Raw genomic sequence first — 25,846 nt, forward strand, 5'->3', positions numbered from 1 at the left:
GAGGGTCCCACTGGCTTCTAGTAGGTAGAGACCATGGATGTTTACCCATGCATAGGATAGCTTCTGTAAGGGAGCAGAATTTGCCACCTCAAGATGTGTCTCTTTAGGATGAGGATTATTTTGGGCTGTTTGCTTTTAAGAAATTGCAGACAGGGGAGAAGCCTTGAAAACCAAGTCGAAGTTACCCTTTGTAAGAGACATTTACATTTGTAAGGGAAATCACCATTTGTAAAGGTGTACCAGGAAGAGGGGGGATGACCTTGTCTCTAGAAACTGTTATCAATGCAGAAGGCCAGGACTTAATTCTGCATAATAACTTTACTCTTATTTACTGTGCTTTTTCTGGTAATCTCCCATAACTGACTCCCTCATCCCCAACATCCTCCTTTGTCTTTAGCTGAAGATGGTATCTAAGGTGACGACCTCAGCCATTCTGATGAGTGGCTCAGTTTTCCTGGGTTTCTCCCATGTATACATGTTATAACGCAGCTTGATTTTCTCCTGTTATTCCATCTCATGTTAATTTAATTTGTAGACTGGCCAGAAAGACCTAGAGGGTAGAGGAGTTGTCTTCCTCCCCCACAGTTTGGACACAAGGATGGGATAAAACTTCACTGGCTGGATGCTGCTTGCTCCTGGACTACTGTGGCTGACAGATCTTGGAAGCCTGACAAGAGATGGCAAGAGGTTAAGAGTTCTTACCGTGTCAGTCTCCTGGATATCTGCCTGCAGGGGCCAATGGAAGTGAGAATGGTGAGGTTTTTTTTTTTTTTCTTTTCTAAATTTAGGTTAGCAGGAGAACATACTGGTGAAGCTAGCTTCTTGGACTCAGCAACTCTAGGAAATTTGGTTGAGTACTCATTGGTTAAGATCCTTTTCCCAGAGATAGTCAACTATTTTTCCTTGTCTCTGTCTTTTTTGTTGTTGTTTGTCGTAAGACACAGGCACCTCTATAAGCCTAGTGTCTGGGAATATGTACATGAGGTAAAAGCTGTTGCTAAGGGCATCTCAGAAGCCAAAAAGGCTGCAAATTTGGCAGGCATGGGTTCCACAGTTAAGAGCCATTAGGGCCCTCACCCCCTCAAGAAGACTCCCATGATAGGATAAGTTGTGTCATGGAATGAGGGAGATGACACAGGTCTCCTCACCAACATCAAGAAAATGTCTGTGCACCAATGAGTACTCTGTAAAACCACACATATTCCCTAACCCCACGGCACCTCCCTCCTAGGTATTAACCTGGCTCTGAGAGACCCAAATCTTAGCTAAAGCTGTTAATGTGTATGTAAGGTGAGTTTTTTCTTTTGTCTTGTTCTATGTCTTGAGAGCTTGGCTTTGTGAAATTTTTGATCTCTGTCATCCTAAGGATGCATGCATGTACCAGCATACATCTTGGCAGACAGTCGAATAGACTGGGGTTCTGGGATGCACTCTCTTTGTCTGATTGTGTCAGCTCTGAGGGAATTTGTCATAAGGGGTCCTAATTGCTTTCATAAGGGGTCTTTGTTGTCTCAACCTTTGTTGTTTGTTGTGCAACGATGGCTTTTGCTTTCTTAGACTATTTTTGGGAGTGAAATTTCTGGATCTTCTTTGGGACACCTTTGCATCCATGGTTAAGCTTATTTGTTTGAGTTGCTATTAAGATCCTACTCGTCAATGTGGCCAGATGATGGATCATTTAAATTGGACAAACTTCTAAATTGGGAAAAAAATTTTTTTGAGACCTCTCATCATAACTGTTTTATTGATACCTATAAAAAGGCCAAATTAAAAAAGAAATGCAAAAAAAAATAATGACTAGCCTTAAGACCGTGACTTATGCTACAATTGAGAAGATGTAAAAGTATATGTTGATAAGATTATAAAGGCTGGAATGGTTAAGGTAACATAAAGAGGTTATATGAACTTTGCCTGAGTATGTTTTAAAAATGTATGTTACTTCTGACTAAGAATGTTTCCTCTATCCAAAATTATAAGACCAAGTCCTATTGATAATGTCCTAGTGGAAACTATGATTAGAGGTATAAGAATTGATAGAATTAAAATGAAATTTTGTAGAAAACCTGATATATCTATGGTCTTTATGTGAAGTGATTGTATCCCTTTTTGCCTGAGTGTATTATAGATTGTATTGTGGGGACAGACATTATGTCTCACTGGGGAAATGGAATGTTTCCTGTGCCTGATTGTAAGACAGCACATAAATCTGCCCTTCGGAAAATGTTAATGGAACATACCAAAGGAAAGTCAATATGGTTGCCTGAGCCCATAGAGTATGAGATAGAAACTAGAGGCTAATAGTTGGTGCTAATAAAAAAAAATAATAAAAGCTCACCCTCCCCAAGTAAATTGGTCTAGGGTTAAATCGTACACTTAGAAAAAAAAAAGGGCCTTTATTATAAACACTTTGTGCAGACTTTTTAAAGGTGTGGTACATTGTCCTGGAGTTTTAGCATATAAGAATCTTTCGATACACCTCTTAAGTTAAAAATTTCCCTGATATAAAGAAACAATTAGGGCCGGCCCCGTGGCTTAGCGGTTAAGTGCACGTGCTCCGCTGTTGGCGGCCCGGGATAGGATCCCGGGCGTGCACCGACGCACCGCTTCTCTGGCCATGCTGAGGCCGTGTCCCACATACAGCAACTAGAAGGCTGTGGAACTATGACATACAACTATCTACTGGGGCTTTGGGGGAAAAATAAATAAATTAAAAAAAAAAAAGCAGTTAGAAAAATGTAACTCAAAAGGTCAACCTCTTTTGTCATTTAGACTGTAATCCAGTTCTCTGGGGGAACTGGAAGCAATCATCTTTGTTTTACAAATCTCTGCAAGGCCGAAGGTATGGCTGTAGAAAGCAGTTCAAAATTCATTTGCCTTTTTGCAGATCCCAAAGCCTCCCCTGTTCCTCTCAAAATGCTGCGTAAATTTTCTGCTCCCATCTTCTCTAGGACCTGAGAGCCATTCTTTTAAATGCAAATGTGTCTCAGAAACTAATGAATTTTGTATTGCACTTGATTCGTAAAAAAAATTTAACAGAAGCTATAAGGTCTCTATCTGTGTCTACTTGTGTGTTCATGTATGGCTATATGTATATGGTGTAAATGTGAGCTATTTTACCTCTGGATGGTATGGCCAAAATTAAGACCTCTGTTTAATTGGCTTGAAGTAAGCACTTAGATAAATTACTTCTAAATGTAAAAGAAACTAACCCAAATGTCTTTCAAGTTAACATGATATGAAATAATCTTTGGTGAATGAAATCTTTTTTAAGTTCATTGGTATAATTAAAATAGGCATGTCCTCAGTTATCAGCATTAGATATTATGCAGACGTGCAGTCTGGGTTTACTACTCAAACAAGCTCATGTTATCCCTGTTACAAATTTGTCAGCAAAATAATAGCTTTAAATGATAGCTAATCTTGTCTAATGTCTCATGAAGTTTTCATGGGTAATCTAAATGTAATTATTGGGAGCAAATGATTTAAATGTAAGTGATTTAAGAGTTTATAGATAATCTTTTAGCAACAATTATAGTTTATGACATGTACACTTAAAACAGCTTCCAAAATCTCTTTGCTAACTTGAAATTTTGAATTTTTGCTAAGTTAAATTAAATGATGAAAAATTCATTGTATATCTAGATCATTTCCAAATAAGATAAAATATTAGACATTAATTATTAAATATAGGTTTACCTACTTTTGGCTTCTTATTACAGAGAAACTAAAACGTAGATCTATTGTTAAACATGTTCTGTGTTTTATTAAAATATTGTGCTATGAAGTAACATGTTTCTAGAAATTATAAAAAGTATTTATAAACTTTCCAAGTCACAGAATGCTAATATAAAAGAAAGTTTATGATTGCTAACTTAGTTTTTACTTAGAAATTAAGGTTTCTAATGGTTAAAAATTCTAATATGTGATCAAAATGACTAAAAATTAATAAGGGAAACATCCTTGTATTCAAGGAAAGTAAAATGTATGTTTTCAGAAAAGAAGGTAAAAGAATGGAAATACTTTTGTTTGTTTGGTTAAGAAAGATAAATTTGTCCTAAACTACCAGGAAGAAAAAAGAAGGCATGGGACAAATTCTGAATGTAAAAAAAGAAAATTATAGAAGGTTTGCAAAGGAGAAACCCTGAGGAAAGAGTTGTGCATGGTCAAGTTGGCTAAAATTAAAATGAATTTATTTAATTAAGTAAATGAGTTTTAATATTGAAAGTAAGCTAGTGCAAAATTAGAATTTGTTGTTTTTTCCCCTCTCTTAAAAGGATGATTTTCTTAAACTTTTAGTTTCTCTTGATAAAGAGATTATGAAAGGTTTTTTCTATGAGTAGTCTACCAGAATGGTAGGCATTTTATGTTTATTGAAGTTAATTTCCTGTATTGCTTTTATCAGGTCTTTAATCACAGGTGCTAAGGCTTTTCTTGCTGCTATTTAATCTTCTGCACTTGCCTAAAAATCTTTGTGTGTCATCATGGTTAAATGGATAACTAAACATTGTTTCATAGGGGCCTATGATATTATGTGGGTATATATTATTGATATAATAAGTGTTTTAAAAATTATATATCATTTCTAAAATTCTGATCTTTCCTGGTTATAAGTCATAATTCTAGTTATGATCTTAAAGTGTTGTATGTCTCAGAAACCAAGTTTCTTTGTCAATTTTAAGTCTTTTGTTGTTTATAGACAGTTATTGTTTTGTTCTGATGCTTCTGAAAATATGTTTCATCTTCAGAGAGATTCATGGAAAGGACTCTGACTTACTCTAAAATGAAGGTTTCTGGTAAACTTTCAGATCGTAAAACTGAATTCGGTAAAAAAAAATTACAGGAGCCGGCCTGGTGGTGTAGGGGTTAAGTGTGTGTGCTCCGCTGTGGCAGCCCGAGGTTCACTGGCTCGGATCCCAGGTGTGCATCGATGCACCACTTGTCAAGCCATGCTGTGGTGGCATCCCATATAAAGCAGAGGAAGATAGGCACAGATGTTAGCCCACGGCCAATCTCCCTGGGCAAAAAGAGGAGGATTGGCATTGGATGTTAGCTCAGGGCTGATCTTCCTCACACACACACACACACAAAAATTACAGAACTCTAACACAGAAACTGATGACTTCATGAAACTGCTAACAAAAGATCAAGATCAAAAGTTGATTACATGAGGCTGAATGAACTGATGAGTATGATTTTAATTTTTATGACTTTTTGTTTAAAAGATTATTGATTTTTAAAAGTGTTTTCTATTTTCAGATTTAAGGAACACTTTTTCTCTTTTCTCTTAAGCTAACTATGACATAGCAATTTGGTAAATTATACTTTTCTAAGTAGAATTGAAACATTTATCTTTTTCTCCCTGCCTGATCCCTCCATAATTTGAAAACTCTTAGTGAGTGAGTATTCAAATAATCAATCAAATTCAATCAAATTCAAATAATATTGCCATATTTTCATGGCAATATAGTTTTTTGCATAAGTTCAATAAGAATCTGTTCTCCTTAAAACAGGACACAATTGGAAACTTTGGTTATATTACCAAAGCTTTGATTGGAATATTATATTTGAGAGAAACATGCGTAGACTCAGATATGACCAGTAAGCTTTTGAGGAACAAAAATTGGAGTTTATTAAATAAAGCCACTTGGACATATTGGCCTGGTGCCTTACTTACAGGGTTCCCAGCAACCTTTCCAGGTAAGTAATGAAGATCACTTCTCTGGCAGCTTCCTGGAATCTCAAAAGAAGAGAGGAATTCACCCAAATCTGTAGGTATTACAGGCTTTGTCTGGTAAGTCCTTGGCTTTCAAGAGGCCTTTAAAATTCAGTCTGAGATTCCTTATAAAAGTTACAGCAAAGCAGATTTAAATGATGCTATATGAGCAATTACTATTCTTGCTGTACTTATGTAAATAATTGGGCCAAATTTTTTTTTTTATAATTTTATTTATTTATTTATTTTCCCCCCAAAGCCCCAGTAGATAGTTGTATGTCATAGTTGCACATCCTTCTAGTTGCTGTATGTGGGACGCGGCCTCAGCATGGCCAGAGAAGTGGTGCGTCGGTGCACACCCGGGATCCAAACCCAGGCTGCCAGCAGCAGAGCACGCGCACTTAACCGCTAAGCCACGGGGCCGGCCCGGGCAAAATTAATTGAAACTTGATTTATTTTGCAGATCAGTTAGTCTTAATTTGGCTATCTTTGGTAAATATGAGGGTGATTTTAGAGGGAAAAATTATATTTCAGTAGAAACTATAGTACATATCTGTGGATATTAGATTCTAGTTCTGTTAATTGTCTTTAAGGTTTTTGTTTTCTCTCTGTAAACTGGACTGGATCCTCGTTCTAGTCTCCCAAAATATCTGGCTACAAATCTCCAAACTAACATTTTTAATTTTTTCCCATCGTTTTTATTTGAAATCATTGAGAACTGAAACCACCCTTTTTTCCGAAGTCCTGCAAACTGAAGATGGACAACTTGATATAAACTTAAGAGAGATCATCACAATAGCATGCCTGCTGCTATGTAAGCCACTCAAAAGGATACCTGAACACCAGACGGCATCATCAGAGACATTTTAAGCTGCAAAAGATGCTTTGAACTTGACATCTAGAAATCTTCTTGACTGACTGTCCCTTCATCTCAGAAACTGGTTTAGAATTTGCTCCAACCATTAATCTTGTTTTTTTTTCTGTTTGAATAGAAATACTTCTTCTTAAATACCCGATTGTTTGCTTCCACAATATAGGCCTAGTTTTGGGACCCCACCTGCATCACTGCCTCCTAAAATGAATTTAACTGGACTGATCCATCATTAGGGCTAAGAGACATGTTCAGTGAGATGGAACAATTTACCAACTCAGCTTCTGAACTATGAAACTTCTTAAAGTTTCAAAGGTGGGACTGTAGGGGAGCAGAATTTGCCACCTCAACATGTATCTCTTTGGCATGAGGATTATTTTGGGCTGTTTGCTTTTAAGAAACTGTGGACAGGGGAGAAGCTCTGAAAACCAAGTTAAAGTTACCCTTTGTAAGAAACGTTTACATTTGTATGGGAAATCTCCATTTGTAAAGATGTCTCCCTCTCTATACCAGGAATAGGTGGATGACCTTATCTCTAGAAACTCTTATCAATGCAGAAGGCAAGGACTTAAATCTGCATAATAAGCTTACTCTTGTGTACTGTGCTTTTTCTGGTAATCTCCCATAACTGACTCCCTGCACCCCCAACACCCTCCTTTGTGTTTAGCTGAAGATGGTATCTAAGGTGGTGACCTTAGCCATTCTGATGAGTTGCTCAGTTTTCCTGGGTTTCTCCCACGTATACATGTTATAAAGCATTGTTTGATTTTCTCCTGTTATTCTGTCTCATGTCAATTTAATTCATAGACTAGCCAGAAGGACCTAGAGCGTAGAGGAATTGTCTTTCTCTCCTACACCTCCCATAACAAAGACTTATGTGGCCCAAAATGTCAAAAGTGATGAGGGTAAGAAACCTCAGGGTAAATGTAAATATAGTGCCATGATGTTCACCTCACTCCTTTCTTTCAATTTAGATATAGCACAATTTTTGTTTATTTGAATATTCAACATTTACATTATTATGACTCTTGAGTACTGAGTCAAGTAAGGTACTATATTTCCTTTTTATATAACTTTTGCTTTTCATGAAGGTAATCATTTTTTTTTCTTTTACTTACTTTTCTTTGTAACTACCATTAAATCCTCCTGCATCCTCCATTAGTATTACAATACAATTTCCACATTGTCAAACTTATCAATTAGTCAAAGTGATTTTTCTCCTAGAGAAACTGCTTTCCTGGAACACTCTGTCCTTATATTCCAAGTTAGAAAAGGCTGTGAAACAAACTCTGAGAGGTCAAATGCACAAACAGCTAGTGTATGGCAGAGCTGGAACTCAAACCCAGGTAGGCAGTCTGTCTTTTGCATTTCTTGTTGGTGTTTGTATCAGTTATATATTGCCAAAATAATGCTGTGTAACAAACCACCCAAAATTCAGTGCCTCAGGAATCAATCATTTATTACATCTCATATGTCTGGGGTTGGCTAGGCTTGGCTGGGGCAGCTCCTCAGAGGAGATGGGCTCCATTTACCTACAGGCTAGCCCAGGCATCCTCTCATGGGGACAGCAAAGGTGCAGGAAAACAAACTCAGATGTGCATGTGCTTTTCAGCCTTTGATTATCACATCCTCCTAATGTCCCATTGATCAAAGCAAGTCACGTGGCCAAGCCCAAAGTCAAGATCAGGAAAGTTCAGCCCACCTATGCATGTGTGAGCGGTGGGGAGAGAGAGTAAATGTTTATTAACAGCAGTTGGATCTACCACACTGACAACTAGTAAGATATATGAATTACATGCAAGTCCATCAAAACAGCTAATGGTTAATATATATAAATCAACTTACCTTGAGACATCTCCATTAGTTGCTTTTTGCTAAAGCATAAGCAATTTCTTTATTCTAATCATGAATTCTTACAGAAAATATGTAAGTGTTAAAAGCATATTTCAATGCAGTATTGAACATATCAAAATACTTCGATTTGATTTGTTTCCTTGTTTTCTTCTCCTTCTCTTTTGCGAATTTTGTGCCATAGAAATGGGTATATCCATTTGAAAAAAAACATTATAAACCTTAAAGCAGAGCATTCAAGTATCTTGCTCTTAGACTACATCACTATTTGAATGATAAAAATACACAAATGAATTTTATTCCTAATAAATATTCCTAGAGTTAAACAATATCCGTACTTTACAAATTTATAACGTGTTAAAAAACAAACAACAGGTCCAAAAGGGGCTGTGCTCTTGTCACTGACTAAGCATCTTGTCAGCAAACCAGGACTTAATACGTAACCTAACTGCTGTTCATTATCTCCAGGGAATGTGACCTTTAATCAGTCAATCTGGAATTACCTGGTCAGCACTAGTGAGGTAATCTGCCTGATAGATCCCCCGCCTTCCCCCAAAGGAAGGTGACCTTGCCTGAAACAATCTACTCTTTGCTAGAAACTTCCTTTTTCTGCCCCTTTCTGCACATAAAAGCCTTCCATTTTGTACGGCTCCTTGGAGCTCCTTTCTGTCTGCTAGATGGGATGCTGCCTGATTCATGAATCATTGAATAAAGCCAATTAGCCCTTCACATTTACTTAGTTGAATTCTGTTTTTTAACACAGGGCATATTTTAAAAATATGCTACTATAACATGTTAATTTAACCATTCCTTTGGGGCCACTGAATAATAAATACATTCAAGAAGAAAGCAAGGACATTATAAAAGATGAAAGACTTGCAAATTTCTGTTGGAAAATTTTAAGCAAATTACATTAAGGTATGCTTGTCTGTTAAAAAATGTAAAAGAGTTCAGCTGTGTAAATCACTTAATATACCATGCAAAGTAATCAAAAGAACCTCCAGACTAATACAAGAAAGCTATTAAAATATATTTATATGTATTATGTTTATATTTATCATTTATTAGGTGATATTAGAATAATACAATTTTATTTTTCTGTGATGGTGTTTTTGATTTAATATAATACATTTTAATTCTGAGATAACAGATAAGAAAGGCAAGAAGAAAACTACAGTGTTTATATACAACTGTAAATCCAGTCAGAGATATTCTACTACTAAATTCGTCCCTCTTGCTTATTTGCACTGCTATAGCCTATGGCTAAATGGATTTTTCACTTTTTGTTTGGAGAACATGGAAATAGACCAGGTACCAGGACTCTCCCTTGTTAGAACTCTCACGCAGGTTGGTAAGTTGTAGCACAGGTCTGTCTGTAACAGGCTCAGAGTCAGATCACATACATACTCTCTGGGGTAGAAAAACAGGGATCCACAGAAAGATTCGCAGCCATTAGACCTGGGGTTTCACCCAGCAAGTCTGTACCCTCCTGGAAGTCTCCTTAACATAGCTCTCATCATAGTGCCTTCCTGCAAGCTGCAATTAGGAGGGGTGTCTTACCTCTCCTGCTAAAAATACACACTGTGAAACCTAGCCTGCAGGAGCCAGAGGGAGGATAATAGACAGTGGAGAACAAACAGACTCTGTGCCTTGCTGAGAAGTCCTGCTTCTGCTTATTTTCTGACCCCAGGTCCTGGAACTTGCCAGCACCAATCTTTAAATTCTATTTTCTCCTGGGAACAGATTGAAGTGCCCAGACCTGCGTTGTGTTTAGATTACTTCCAAAGCCACTTAATTTGCAATTATCGGTAGTTGCTTTGTGCCTCTCAATTGGTAAGAAAATATTAGGATTGTTGTGTTAATTAAAATATTCTTTGACAGCTGCACTTTCTGGGGAGTAGGCCAAGGAAAGGCTCCTGGGTGCCCCAGTGCCCCTCCAGGGAGCAGGTTTGTGACCTCAGATGGCCCAAGGTTAGTCAATTTCCATTCACAGACACCTTGAGGTGCTTCTCCAACGTCACCTCACTCTGAACCACGACCTTACAAGATTGTTAGACACTTTTGGTCTTTAAATGTCGCACAATATGTATAAAGCATTTTAAAAGAAGAGGCAAGCCAGCATCTGGCAAAGTGAGAGTTTATTAAAATAAAAAACAAGAAAAATAAATTATGCAAGCTATCTGTTTTATATAGAATACGGTAAAATCATGGGAAGTTTTTACAGTGGCAATTCTGTCAGTCTTGACACTACTATGTTTTAAGACAAAAATGTTGGATAAAAATATAAAGAAAGTCTTGGGGATGTAATGTACAGCATGGCGACTATGGTTAATAATATTGTATTGAATATTTGAATGTTGCTAAGACAGTAGATCTTAAAAGTCCACGTCACAAGAAAAAGAATTTTTTGTAACTATGTATGGGGAGAGATGTTAATTAGACTTATTGTGGTGATCACTTCACAATATATACAGATATCAAATCATTATGTTGTACACCTGAAACTAATATAATGTTGTATGCCACTTTTACCTCAATAAAAATATATATATATTCAAAGACAGTGAGAGAGAAAGAAAAAAGAAGGAAAAAGATGAGGATGATGCAATATTTCATTTGTCGCATACTTAAGACTAAAAATCTTGGCATCACAGTCCCTTCTAGCTCTCTTTTGAGATATCCAGTAAGTCTCCAGCACCTACTTTCCAAATAACTCTCCCATCCATTCTGCCACAGCCTTAACTCAGACCTTCAGCATTTCTTACCTGGATTATCACAGCAACATCCTGGTTTCTCTGTCATGTACTATTCTCCCCCTGCTAATCCAAGTAATCTTCTAAAATCCGTATCTGCTTACAGATGGTTCACTCTCTTGTTTCAATTAACACCCAATATCCACAAGATAAATCCAACTTTGGCATAGAAAACACATCTCCTCACAGCCTGACTCCTATTCCTGGCTCACCTTGTAGCCACTCTGGCCTTGGTTTCCTACCTCCTTGCCACTGACTGGAACATCCCCTCTGCTCTCCGTCCTCATCCCAGTGAAGTGTTTATCCACAGGCTTGATCAAGGACAGAATCTGTATGTGAAGGATGCAATTACCTATTCCCTTGTGATTACACAAAAAGGATATTTAATACTGGAGGGGAGGAAGACAATTCTTCTACCCTCTAGGTCCTCCTGGCTGGCCTAAGAATGAAAGTGACATGAAGCAGAATAACAGGAGAAAAACAAAGCTTTATAACATGTGTACATGGGAGAAACCCAGGAAAGCTGAGTAACTCTTAGAATGGCCAATGCTGCCACCTTATATACCATCTTCAGTTAAAGACAAAGGAGGATGTTGGGGGTAGTGGTTTGGGGCTTCAAAGAGGAGGAAGGCAATTTACATGGAGAAGGAAATGTAAATGTTAAACAAGTGTTCCAAGAAGGAGCTAATACTATAAGATAACCCTGTCTACAGTGTTAGCTCCTTCTTGGAACAGGCCTTCTATCTTAAATTCTTTTAGGCAGTTAGGGGGAAGGTCAAAGTTTCTTTCAGAGTCTTTTGTTCTTAAAAATAATCAAGCCAAAGAGACACATTTTGAGGTGGCCAATTCTGATCCCCCACAATACCTACTCTCATCAATGAACTTGGAAGTATGGCATTATTCCAGTCAGACTTTAAAGGAAGTCTCATGAGTGTGGAATTTGGGGATAAATAAGTGTATTTTTTATACAGTTTTTTTTTTTTTAAACCTAACTCTAATAGGTAAAATTGTACTTTAACATTTCTATTAAAAAGTGCCTCCTGGTACTTAAATTGAGTTAGATCTGGCCCATTGGGTGGAGGGACAATGGGGAGGAAGGAGAGTACAGTCTCATACACAATAGAGAAAACACACAGCAAAGGCTAATGCCATTGTTAGTGTGGTTTATGGAATAATTTTTTTTATCCCTGATAAATCATAGCTAAGTCTTCCCCTCTAATTGAAAGTCAATTTTTAATGGAAAGTGAATTGAAGCGTCAGTTTACACATTGACATACTCAATTTTAAATTTACCTACTGAATCTCCCTGTGAAAATTTTATATCACCATTTATTTGGTCAACAAGAGAAGAATTCAAGGAGGACTGGACACAAAAAGATAAGGTTAATTTATATCTGAATTTATCTGGATGCCAACAGGAACTGATCCCACAGGAGGGAGTCATTCATTAATCAAATAGTAACTCATCATGGTGGGGCCCAGGGTTTGGTACTGTAGCTAGGTGAGAGAATTCCACAGAGAGCACATGAGAGGGAGCAGGGAGTGTAGAAGGCCAACAACAGAAGAAAGAGATGAAAGAAATTACGGGACTCTAAAAAGCACGATCAGATGCAGGGAAGGCACAATTGTTTCAGAACAACCTTGGCTTTCTTCACACCTTCCCTTTCACTTCCTCCCACACACTCGCTGATATGTAAAACTTGCACTACACTCATTTCCTTCAAGTACACAAAATCTTACATTTGAATTTCAAAGTTTTGGTCTCCTAAGAGCTTTACTATAAATTAATACAGAGAACTCTGCTTTAATTTCAAACTTAGTTTATTTTTTTCATTCTTTTGTTTTCCATTTTTCCAATTTCCTCCCAGTTTCATAGGGAGAATAAGAAATGCAGTGGTGTTAAGAAGCGCATTCCATCTTGCTAAGCTGAGGCCAGGCACAGATGTATCTCCGCAGAACATTTTACCGTTCTGCTTAAAAGATTTGTTTAGATAAAGCCACAGCTTGAGGTATTAAGCTCTTCCACAAAACAGGTTATATCAAAACTGTGAAAATTGCAGAACTGTGTTTCTGAAACTTACCAGACACACTCCCATTAAAGAGAAAAAAATTATCACGGATACTTAATAAGAAGTTGCTTAAGTAAAATGAACAAACAAAAACAGAGATGAAGCTCTTACACAACTATAAAACTGAAACAAATCTATACATTAACATAAAGCAATCCGTGAAATAATAACATTAAAATTTTAATTTAATAGGATGGATGATGCTTTGCTGAAAGTCGTTTACAGGTATTAGTTACAGAATAGGACAATGTAGCTCCCAATACTGTCCTCTGATTGATCTGTCTCTATCCACCTGTTCACAAGGTTGTATTTCTGTAATTCACTAGTGTTAATCTCTTTGAGATTCTTTTGTTGTTCTTGTTTCCTCAGAATAGCCAAATCTACTGAATAATCACAAAAGCCAATTTTAATGAGATGGTACTAGGTAACTCTATTAAGATATTCTTTTCTTCCCTTGAAAATAAATTTAGCACTTAGTATTAACTAAATCTACTTTGGTTGGTCATCTAATTCAATTATTACTACACTTAGGAATAGGAAGGTGTTTTTGGTGCTAATGAAGTGAAGTGATTTGGCAATTCAGTCTGTAGGATGACTATGGTATACCTCATCTGGGTTCAGTTTCCCTGTATTACCACGTACATTGTGATAAATCAATTTCCTGTCACTTTCTTCATGCAAACTATCACCAAACCCTAATTTGTCTATTTTTCTTTAAAGTCATTGACTTTTCACTTGGTATAGCTGCAATACAACCACAATAATAACTAGAACTATCAACAAATGAAATGATATTGCAATGTAGGACTGTAAGTATAAGATGCAGGACTTAGTTATAACATTAAAATGAAAAGGCAAAAATTAAAAAAAAAACTGTCTTAGAAACTAGTGGATCCCCAAGAATATGCCCACCTGTTGGTGAGAAATACAATTGGAGAGGAACAGAAATGCTGCTAAAGGAAGCTCTTGGGATGTACACTTATGCATTACGACTTAAAATTATATGGCTGTATATTTATCTGGTGAGAGATAAGAAGCTGGCTGTAACTTTGCCCTGAAAAATCCTTTTCTTATCATGGAAAAACAGCCACATGGTTTAACTGTGGCAAACTGATCTTTCTTTTTGTGGAGGAACCAAAAAGAACTCTGAAGACATGGCAACTGCCAGGGACTGCATGTTTGTGCCCCCACAAAAGTCATATGTTGAAGCCTGTTAAAAGGTAAACTGATGGGCCGGCCCCATGGCTTAGCGGTTAAGTGCGTGCCCCATGCTACTGGTGGCCCGGATTCAGATCCCGGGCGCGCACCAACACACCAATTGTCCGGCCATGCTGAGGCCGCGTCCCACATACAGCAACTAGAAGGATGTGCAACTATGACAACTATCTACTGGGGCTTTGGGGAAAAAAAAGGAGGAGGATTGGCAATAGATGTTAGCTCAGAGCTGGTCTTCCTCAGCAAAAAGAGGAGGATTAGCATGGATGTTAGCTCAGGGCTGATCTTCCTCACACACACACAAAAAGGTAAACTGAGGCATATTAAAAATTTTAAGAGTTTATTTGAGCAAAAATCACTTCCAATCAGGCGGTGCTAAACTGGAAGTGATTAGGAGCACTCCTCCAACAGGAGCCAGGGGAAAGACATATGCAGAGTAAGTGCAGAAGTGAAGGAGGGAAATTATTAATTGTCTACAGCTTAAAGGCTACTTGGTTATTTGTGATTGGTTGTCCTCAGTGTTTTGATTTTGTAAACCTGAGACATTTACAGGCTCAGATTTTGGTTTGCTTACCATAGGTTGCCAATGCATTAGAGCCCCCTCAGTCTAATAGCTTCCTTGTTTGATTAATTTAACAAACTCCAATTCCCAATGTGATGGTATTTAGAGGAGAGGCCATTGGGAGGTAATTAGGTTTAGATGAGGTCATGAAGATGGAGCCCACATGATGGGACTAGTGCCCTTAAAAGAAGAGAAGAGCCCACAGCACTCTCTGTCATGTAAGGATACAGCAAGAAGGCAGCCATCTGCTAACCTGGAAGAGGGCTTTCACTAGAACGCCAACCATGCTGGCACCCTGATCTCAGACTTCCCAGCCTCCAGAACTGTGAGAAATAAATGTATGTTGCTTATAAGCCACTCAGTCTATGGTATTCTGTTATAGCAGCCCAAGCAGACTGAGAGAGCAACTAAAATTCTTCGGAGAATTATTTAAGGAGGGCAGTTAGAGAGATGAATCCAAGTTTAGCTGATTGTCATATAATGCCAGCTTCAGAGGAGCCCTGGAGTTTAAAGGAGAAAAGAGAAGAAATAGTGGGTCCTTCGTTTCAGGTAGTAACCACTGATAGTTCTGGGAAAGAAAGCCACAAGCAGATAGAGAAACCTGTTCGGACCTCTAAGGGCTTTCCTGGGACGTGTCTGATTCCAAGCCAAGTGATTAGGCTGTCTTTGTTCTGCTCTGGCTCCGGGACAAACCAAGGGTTGATAAAGCAATAATTGATAATCTTAGGCATTCAATGAACAGTAAGTTAATAGTAGCTAATATTATTTTCCATGAGACTTTTAATAAAGAGCTGCTTTAATTTCTCCTTCATTGTAATGACATTGGTATTTAACGGAAGATTAGTTTAGACAGATTGAATTGTATAGAAATTAGGGTTAGGGAGATAAAGTATGAGTCTGTTACATCAGATTTCTATTTCCTCTGGAGGCTGAGGGAACGGAAGGAGAGGAATATAAACTATAATTTCGAAGGAGATGTGATAAGAATTGCTTATTTACTGCAAATAAGGTATGCAAGAAGGAAGAATCCAAATTACTCTTAGGGCCGGCCCAGGGGCTTAGTGGTTAAGTGCACGCGCTCCGCTGCTGGCGGCCCGGGTTGGGATCCCAGGCGCGCACCTATGCACTGCTTCTCCGGCCATGCTGAGGCCGCGTCCCACGTACAGCAACTAGAAGGATGTGCAGCTATGACATACAACTATCTACTGGGGCTTTGGGGGAAAAATAAGTAAATAAATAAATAAAATAAAAACAAAAAAACAAAAAAAAATTACTCTTAAATTTTGAGACTTTTTGAATAAATTTAAATCCTGGGCAAAAAGAGTGCTTTTGTTGAGTTATCAACAATAAGAAGGTTAGAGCGAATCATGGGATAGGCTGACTAGTTGATACATTTAGCACAACGTTTACCCAAGTGTATTTTTGAGAGGCCAAAACAAAGCAAAACAAATACAACTCCAGAATTCCCTGTTCAGTACTGAAAAAATTGGGAAAACACTGCATAGTGTACACTAAGCTCTTGGAAGCTCACAACAAGTATTAGCTAATAAAATCTTTGACAAGTTTTACAGTAAAGAAACTTCTTGATGCTGTGAAAATAAGTTTCTAAAGCCTATTTGAATGTGAAACTTTTTATTCTCAAGTGCTAATTTAGGGAAAAAGGAGCAACAATTTCAGGATGCTCCAGGGAACTCAAGAGAAGAGGAATTAAATAAATTGGTTCTCAACGTAAAAGTTCTGAAAGTTAAAAACAATCATGTACACTCTTGTCTTGGTCCTTAGATATCAAAACAATTTATCTAATAATTTGAGCTATCCTAAGATATTTAAAACACATTTTGTTCTGGAATTTTTTTTCAGAATTCAATTTTAATTTTGTTTCAACTGAACTCAACCAAAGTATTTTGAATACAAATTAAAGTAGAGCCAATAAGGAGCTCATAGACCTAATTTAAAATGAGAGCCCTTCCGTAACCTTAATTATAATAAATAGCTTAAGAAAATTTTTTTCTAGTTTTTAATTTTCAAAAAAAATATGGCTTTATGTGTTGAATTATGTACCTCCCCCCAAAAAAAATATGTTGAAGTCCTAACCTCAAGTACTTCAGAATGTGACTTTATTTGGGACTGGGGTCGTTGCAGATGTAAACAGTTAACATGAAGTCATACTGGGGTTGGGTGGGCCTTTAATCCAATATAATTTGTGTGGTTATGAGGAAAGGGGATTTTGGACACAGAGACACACAGAGAGAAGACGACCATGTGATGATGGAGGCAGAGATTAGAGTGATGCCTCTAGAAGCCAAGAAACGTCAGATTACTGGCAAACACCAGAAGCTAGAATAGCTTCTAGGCAAGAAAGAATTCTCCCCTACAGATTTCAGAGGGAGCATGGCACTGCTGACACCTTGATTTCAGACCCTTGGCCTCCAGAACTGCAAAACAATAAATTCTTGTTGTTTCAAGCCACTCAGTTTGTAGTACATGTTTACGATAGCACTAGGAAACTAATACATATGGTATAGTGCTGTGTCACTCAATATAGAAGCCACTAGCCACAAGTGGGTATTTAACTTAAATTAGTTAAAATTAAATATAATTTAAAATTTAGTTCTTCACATACATTAGCTACATGCAAGCTGTGGAATAATTACATGTGGTTAGTGACTGTCATATTGGACAGGTCAGATACAGAAAATTTCTTATCGCAGAATGTTCTATTAGACAGTGCTGGAAGAGAGTGAAGTTGATTACCAAATTATTTGTCAGCATGTAACTGGTTTAGTAAATGGGCCTATTCAAGAAAATTTGGTATTGGAAAAGAAAGTGGTTTTGTAGAAAGGCCACTTTGAACAGCTAATTTTAATCACTGACCTTTTCCATTTGGAGAAGTTTTTATCGACCTCCTTAAACTATTTAGGGGCAGCAAGTTGACCCCTAACAGAATTTCTTACCATTAAGATAACTATATTATCCCAAAGATATAATTTGTGTGGTCAAGTTTAAAAATCTGGAATTTATATATGCTCAAAAAGTTCACCTCACTATTTCAACAAGAAGTTTTCACTCAGACTATTTTTAGTGTTTTTGGAAGGCTGATGATTTCTAACACCAGGGGTGACAAGAGAGACGTGTCCTTTTACTGTGTTGTGCTTTAATTGAAGAAGGAACACACTGAACATTTAAACCACAAACAGCAGTTCCATAGGAGGACACCATTTCCTTCTGATATTGTCCAAATTACCTGATTTACATGAGGATTTCAAAATAATATACAATTTTCTGGATTAAAAAAATTCATTTGGCTAAGAAAACTAAATACTTTGTTATTTATGCTGTTTTATGCCACCAGAAGCAGAACATCATATTGATAAGTATACGTGGAGTTATTTATAGATCATCTAGAAATAATATTAGGAATTCATGTTTCTGAAGTGGAGATAAACACCCTATAAACTTAATGGAAAAGTGGTTACCTGATAATAGTGATAAAACATTGAAAATTGATTTTGTACTCTTGAATATCACTGTTCAAATATTTTAAACACTGATCTCAAAATACATTCTATGAAATTAAGTGACTTGGCTCTGAGTATAGCTGCCCTCTAAGGCCTCTCTCTCAACTCTCAGAAAGACTCGGAGACACAGTGTCCGCGATCAGATGTTTCCAGAGAGCTAATTTTGTGAGTAACAAGTAGACAAACTCTGAAGACAAAAACAAAAATGGGGAAGGGCTAACTTAGAAATCTGTGTACTAATACTGAGAAAGGTTAAAATTAGGCATAGACAAAATAGAATTCGCCTCTAGAGAGAATAAAAACCAATGATGATTGGATTATGTAACACTAGAGGATACAACTAAGAGGATGCTCCTTCTTTCTGTTTTTGGATATTCTTCTCAGCTGTCTAATGATACAGCCCTGAACTTTCTGAGAGACAGATAATGTTGCCTGAAAAGAAGGCTGAAATGGAGTCTCATCCCTGTCCCTTTCTAGCTGTGTGGCAGAGAAGCGTCATTGACTTCATCTATGGGCTGTAGATAATGATAATAATAAAAATAATAATAATAACTGTAACAACCATACAGGGTCATTGTGGGACTTAAAAGAGAATAAGTGCTATGGACTGAATTGTGTCCCTCCAAAATTCATATGTGACTGCATTTGGAGATAGGGCCTTTATGGAGGTAATTAAGGTTAAATGAGGTCATGAGGATAGGGGTCTGATCTGGTAGAATCAGTGTTCTTTCAAGAGAAGATAGCAAAGAGTTTGTTCTCACTCTGCCATGTGAGGATACAGCAAGAAGGCAGCCATCTGCAAGCCAGGAAAAGGGCTTTCACCAGAAACCCAGCCTCCTAGACCTTGATCTTGGACTTCTACGCTCCGGAACTGTGAGAAAATAAATCTCTGTTGCTTAAGTCACCTGGTATATGATGTTTTGATAGGGCAGCCCAAGCTGACTAATACAATAAGGTAGAGTATCAAGGGTAGAGTCCATGTCAGATTTGCTCATTTTTTAATTCTAGAGCATTCTCAGTGCCTGTGAATAGTAGATGCTCAGTAAATCTTTACTGAATAAATGAGTGATTGAGTGATTGAATCAAAAATACAAAAGTTAGTCATTACATATGGATTTGAATTCTCTTTGGGTAGAACTGACTTTGGAAGCTTCCTCTGGGTTCTTTATTGGATTGCATATTGGGCAGCATGCAAATTCAGTGTAAGTGCCAATCCCAGGTACTTTTCCCCCCTCTACTCTTTCCTGTTTCCTCCACTTGTCTGTGTAGGTGTTTAGAGAATGCAACTTGGGATCCAGACTTCCTGAGTTCAAATCCTGGCTCTACCACTTGTGGCCTTAGGCAAGATAGTTAACTCTCATGTGTCAGTAAAAGCATGGGTAAAAATGGAGACAACCGGGGTGCCTACCTCATTGGGTTGCTGTGAGAAGTAAACAAACTGATACATGTCATGCTTAGAGAACAAAGAGTGAGCTCTCATCAATGTTAGTAGTTATCAATCATTCCTAATCACGCTTAAACCTGAGAGCTTATATCCCCTTCCTCTTTTATACCTTTAACCTCCGTATTGGCTTCTTCCCACCAACATTTGTATACAAACAAATATCCTAATTTAGAAGATAAAAATTCTTCCCTGACCCCTTAGCCTATTTAGCTACAGGCCAGTCTTTTTCCTCCACTTGATAGCCAGACTTTTCAGACAAGTCATTTATGCTGCTGTCATCAATATCTCAGGGTACGCTCCTAAATATATTTCAATCTGACATCCTTCTATCTCTACCTACACTCCACCTTCCTGAATATCTTGGAATACAATGGTCATTGATTCTGTTCTTATTTTGTGTTAATTTTAAGCTGAATTAGATGATACTGAACATGTCCTCCTCCTCTTTCTCTGATCAGCTGTCGGTGACCACATTCTCTGGGTCTCCTGCCTACCTGACTGTTTATTCCCGCATCTCTTGCAGGCTTCCCCATTGCACTTACTTTGGGAGGTCCTCAGGTTCTGAGTCTATATTCACTTCTGGGGCAATTGCGTCTGCTTCTCTCCCTCAACTTGAGTAATCATCCTGTCACCACACATTGTCTATTCTCACTCTTAAATATCTCTCAAATCTCTGTATTTTAGTCCATCTTTACCATCACAATCCTTGTCCAGCTCACCATCATCTCTCATCTTTTTCGTATAACAGCCTCATAACTGGTCCTTTTCTATCTCTAATCTTATCCTCTCTGATCTCAGTTTTCTTTTAAAACAGCAAATTGGGTCAGTCGTTTACCTGCTTAAACCCCCTAAGTAACTTGTCAACACTCATAGAAAATGGTCCCCCAACTCTAGCATGCCCATTAGGCTTCCAGACCTGCCTCTTGCCTCCCCCTCTGGCTTCAGCTCTCACTCATCCTTCCACCACTCTCCTCAACTAGACACAATGGGTTTGGAGTTACTCAGTGCTCCATTGTCAGGACTTCGAGCACGCTGGGTCCTCCGCCTGAAACCTCCCCACCATGTTCTCTAGCCTAGGTGGCCGCCCTCTTACTTCCTCCAACAGCATCTTTCTGTAACACTCACACTTTTATTTTAAAATCTGTATCCTCTGTTCGATGAGAAAAAGAATTATCTGTATTGCATTTACCTTTTAACACACAGTACACATTCAAATGTTTGTTGACTAGATGAATGAATGAACTGCCTTCAATTTTTCTTATGCTCACTTTTACTCCTTTGGTTCAAATGCTTTGATCTGTATGATGGTTAATTTTATGTGTCAACTTGGCTGGGCCGTGGGATGCCCAGATATTTGGTCAGACATTATTCTCACTATTTCGGTGAGGGTGTTTTTTAGACGAGTTTAATATTTAAATCAATAGACTGAGTCAAGCAGACTGTTCTTCCTAGTGTGGGTGGGCCTCATCCAATCAGGTGAAAGCCTGAATAGAACAAAGAGACTGACTTCTCTGAGTTAGAGGGAATTCATCCTGCCTGACTGCCTTTAGCTGGGACATGGGCTTTTTCCTGTCTTCAGACTCAAACTGAAACATCTGCTCTTCCTGGATCTTGAGCCTGTTGGCCCCTGAATTGGAACTACACCATTAATTCTCATGATTCTCAGGCCATTGGACTCAGGCTGGAACTACACTGTTGGCTCTCCTGGGTCTCCAGCTTGCACACACACCGTGCAGACGTTAGGACTGGTCAGCCTCCGTAATTGTGTGAGCCAATTCCTTATAATAAATCTCTTTAATATATATTATATCTATTTATACAAAATTTATATTTATATATAATATATTTATATAATTTATATAATATATTTATATTTTACATATATATATACATGCACACCCTATTAGTTCTGTTTCCCTGGAGAACCTTGAGTAATACAATCTGCCAAATAATATTTGGTGTTGGAAATTTAGCAAGAAGTAAATCAGATTCATAGTTAATAAAACATAAATATTTACTACCTGCCACTAGCAGCAATTTTCTAAATTTAACTCATTTTGAATTTTATTTTCATTTCTCTGTTTAAAAGTTGCCCAAATCCAGAAGGTTATCAGCAAAAACAATGATGAAAATCAAGAGGCATCAATAAGCTGCAAACTGGGCAAATCCATCTTTGAGGGGGTGTCACTTAGTGATACTTACACTGCCAACTAGTTCATGTGCACGTCAGTTTTTCTGAAATTCATATTTCAGAACTAATGTTTTAAAGAGTAGTTAGGTTCTCCGAATAGCCCAGATTTTCAAATCTGTAATGTAGCTAAACTCTTCTAGAGACCTACCTGAGTTCTGAGCCTGGTGAAAGATGTTGCTGAGCAGAGAAAGGAAGAATGTGAGAAGAATAAGCAATTCCTACCTTTTCTCTAGTCATATGGTGGGTCTTGTTTATGTTCCATAAATAAATGTCCTGTTGAAATCTGGTGGCATTCCTAATTCCTGCTTCCACTGTTGAATTATATCCGGCATGAGAATTCAGATCAGTTCATCAACACAAAAACGTTTGAGCACCTGCTCTGTGGTAGGTTCTTTGCTTAGTATTGAGAAGATATGTATGTCTGCTCCCAAAAGAAGAGAGTAGAAAAATAGGAACAAAAGAAATGAAGAGTAAATTCAATGGCAACTTTTCTGGTCTTTCTAGAAGACCAGAAAAGTCTTCTGGTCACTCTATTTGCCTTCATTTCTCTCTAACTCATTTTCAGATCCTAGTCAGGGAGGATGGGAATAGCTCAGATCCATGCCAATTATCTTTATGTGAATGTTCATGTGCTTAATGAGGATCACCGGCTTAACGGCAGTTTACGGGAAAGAGACTTAGGGCATTTAGATAAATGAAAATTCAGTTGAGACAATGATGTGACTGAGCTGCTAAAACAGCTAGCAATGCTCAATGTTTTTCCCCATTTGCAGAAATAGTGTCTAGATCAAAGTAGATGACAGCTTTACCATTGTATTCTTTGTTATATTATTGCTGAAAGATCTTGGATATTTAGCCTGGAGTAAGACATGACAATTAAGACACACTTTGAAACTTTCTTCAAACATTTGGTCCTTTGTTTGTCTATGAATGAAAAACCCGGAAAAATGAGTGAAAGTTACAGATGTGGTCTTACTGTTAAGAACTTTCTAGCAACCAAAGCTATAGAATGAAGAAATGGGTTGGCCTGGGAGATCTGAGTAAGTACAATGATCTCTGTCATTGGAAGTGATCACGAAAGGATGGGACATCTGTCAAAGATGATCTAGAAAGAATTATTCTATTGGTTGCAAGTTGAATTAGATGATCTTTAGTTATCTCCTTGAGATCTAAAGTTCCATGATTTTAGATTTTAATAAGTTGTAGACTGTTTACCTGTGGATTGGGCAGACACTTCAATGACATGTTATTAAAATTTTTATAGCATGTCCAATAACATCATCACACAAAAAATAAACTCAGAAATTTCATTGAATAAATATTAACACAACAAAGTATACATTTTGGTACCCAACCAAACCTAGGATATGCGGTATTTAATAAACATAAAATTTTCTTTGTACTTCAAATCTTACATGGTATAAAGACCTACTATAACATTCATAAATCTGGATTATTTTAGCCTAGAAAAATAGCATAGGGTCTTTAAGGCTATTGAATACTAATTCCTTTCACTATACAGTACCTTCTATTTCTGCCTTTATTATTTTTTTGTTTCTGTTTTGTTTTGTTTGCTGAAAATATCATCATTACAAGTCAGTACAACAATAAATTTTGTTAAACTCTTGCTTTTAAGTACTTGGAAACTGAGTGCTTATTCTGAAGTACTCCAGGGAGTTCTTTTATTTATTTTTTCTTCCTGTCCATTCTTTGTTTCTAATAAAAGGTTAAGACTAAAATAGTTCTCCTTCAGAAATGTACAAGAACATATTTAACTTAGTTTTGGTTCCTAAAATTTAGTGAGGAATGAAAATGATATGATATAAACTTTCTGCATGTTCCTCTCAATATTATTTTTCTCCAACAACGACTTTTCAAATATTTAAAGTTCTGTGAGACTCTTTTTATTTTCATCATCGATATTAATAATATGTTAATAAAATATCTTGTACGTAATATGTGTCTGTTGGAATCCCATCAAAAATGAGCCTAGTTCTCTCCTTAATATAGTAAGTATAAGTTTCTTTTTTCGGATGGGAGAGTTGATCCATGGCATCTTCATCCTTCCTGGGTAGCTACTTGCTTCTGTGGCACCTATGGCCTCTCAATTCCTTTTTTGATGAAGCTGTTTAGGTCGGCCAGGGGAAGCCACCAGGAAACTCCCCCAGTTGATATCCTGTAGGTAAACGTCAGCAGCAGCCAAAGGTTTTTCCTGGGTTGAACAACGTTGACTCCAATGACCCAAGTAGGGTTCCTACAATTTAATCTTTTACTCCTATCCCTGCAGCCAGTTTTTTGTTTTGAAGTAATTTTAATTACTCTCAAAGCTCTCAAAGCCTTGCTGCTTAGACTCAGTGAATGAAGCATCATTTGAAAAGACATAAGTAGACCATCAGTATCATGGCAAAAGAATGAAACACTGATTTTTTGTTTGTTTTTTTTTATAATTTTATTTATTTGTTTTTCCCCCAAAGCCCCAGTAGATAGTTGTATGTCATAGCTGCACATCCTTCTAGTTGCTGTATGTGGGACACGGCCTCAGCATGGCCAGAGAAGTGGTGCGTTGCTGTGAGCCCGGGATCCGAACCTGGGCCGCCAGCAGTGGAGCGTGCGCACTTAACTGCTAAGCCACGGGGCCGGCCCTGATTTTTTTTTTCAGTGAAGTGAAAAGTTTCTTTGAAAATATTTCATTGCAGTAGACAAGCAGGATGAACAATAATATTATTAGCTCCTGAAAGTGTCGAAAAGCCTTCCTTCACAGATTGACAGTGGGGTTTATCAGCTCAGCTGTCAACAGCTTGTCCCTCATTTAGTCTTTGGGTGAAAAACACAAGTAATACCGTCTTGAATAGTCCAAGCTAAGTTGAGAAACCGTCTATCAAAGATGTTGTAAAAATTCCTGCTTTGGATGGACGGTTGGATGTTATTAACCTTCATGGTTTCTTTTAACCCTTAATTCTCCTTAATAATGATAAAGATACATTTTTTTTTTCTAAATAGGAAAGTTGGTCCATGTGACTTTTGGACTCTAATAGAATTGTTAAGAGGTAAAATGAAAATTAAACTTTTCTGTGTTTCAAAGACTAGCCTCTCTCTCTCTCCCTCTGTCTCTCTCTCTCTTTAGTAGCTGTCTGATAAATTGTTTGAGCATTTCTGCAAAGAGAAATTAAGGAAAAAAGGAAATTAAAAATTTTCCTTAAAAATTAAGGAAAAACGTCTCTATATTTATATTCTCTTTATATTAAGAGAAAAAAATCTCTGAGAGAACACCTCTCTATATACACCACAGGTTAATTCACAGTTTGGGTTGCTAGTGACTGGAAGCCATTGCCTGAGTGATAGCTTCATGCTTCAGTGTTAAAAATTAGAATGAGGCCAATTCTAGTGAATAGAGGTCCACACGGATGATTGCTGCTTTTGTTGGTTCCTCTAGTACCAAGTCTAAGAATAGAAAAAACGTTACAACACAACAGAACCATCTTCTACCGCCATCTTTCCCTTCAGCATAAATTGAGGTGTGTGTTTGATGGAGGGAGGTGAATCGTATTTCTTCTCACCATCCCTCAGTAAAGGAGTTTAGTCCCATTATACTATTGGAAAATATATTGGAGAGCATATATTTAAAATTAATTTAAAAGGTAAAGGGTTTTTAATACCTT

The 25,846-nt window shown here is 37.4% G+C and overlaps 1 long non-coding RNA gene across 1 annotated transcript in view; it reads left to right on the top strand.

The window, feature by feature from the left end:
* The first annotated feature begins 449 nt into the window (after positions 1-449).
* Positions 450-25,846, top strand: part of LOC131396795 (uncharacterized) — a 29,041-nt gene continuing 3,644 nt past the window's right edge. The window contains exon 1 of the long non-coding RNA XR_009216685.1: positions 450-753. This is a non-coding gene — a long non-coding RNA (uncharacterized LOC131396795). The remainder of the gene's footprint in view (positions 754-25,846) is intronic.

Source organism: Diceros bicornis, chromosome 3, assembly GCF_020826845.1.
Source record: "Diceros bicornis minor isolate mBicDic1 chromosome 3, mDicBic1.mat.cur, whole genome shotgun sequence".
NCBI lineage: Eukaryota > Metazoa > Chordata > Mammalia > Perissodactyla > Rhinocerotidae > Diceros > Diceros bicornis.